Raw genomic sequence first — 731 nt, forward strand, 5'->3', positions numbered from 1 at the left:
GAGAGCCAAAATATAATCTAGAATATATTCCTCCTGAATTTAAAGACCATCTAAAGAATAGATTTGATGCATTGAACACCAGTGACTGGAAACCAGATGAATTGTGGGATGACATCAAGAGCATTAGCCATTAAGATAGGTAGAGGTCACTAAAAAGACAACAAAAGAAGAAAAAAACAAAATGGATGACAGAAGAGACTCTGAAATTTGTCCTTGAGTAGAGAGTAGCTAAAGCAAATGGAAGAAATGAAAAGATAAAAGAATTGAACCAAAGGTTTCAAAGAGCAGCTCGAGAAGACAAAGCCAATTACTATAATGAAATGTGCAAAGATCCAGAGTTAGAAAAACAAAAGGGAAGAACAGGCTTGGCATTTCTCAAGCTGAAAGAATTGAACAAAAAATTTAAGCCTCGAGTTGCAATATTGAAAAATTCTAAGGGCAAAACATTGAATGATTCAGAGAACATCAAAAGAAGATGGAAGGAATACACAGAGTCACTGTACCAAAAAGAACTGGCAGATCTTCATGCATTTCAGGAGGTGGCATATGAACTAGAGTCAATGGTACTGAAGGAGGAAGTCGAAGCTGCAGTGAAGGAATTTCCAAAGAACAAGGCTCCATGAATTGACAGAAAACCCATTGAAATATTTCAACAAATGGATGCTGCACTGGAGGCACTCATTTGGTTATGCCAAGAGATTTGGAAGACAGCTACCTGGCCAGTTGACTGG

This window comes from Orycteropus afer, unplaced genomic scaffold, assembly GCF_000298275.1.
Source record: "Orycteropus afer afer isolate SDZICR_OR568_19922 unplaced genomic scaffold, OryAfe1.0 scaffold00382, whole genome shotgun sequence".
In the NCBI taxonomy this organism is placed as follows: domain Eukaryota; kingdom Metazoa; phylum Chordata; class Mammalia; order Tubulidentata; family Orycteropodidae; genus Orycteropus; species Orycteropus afer.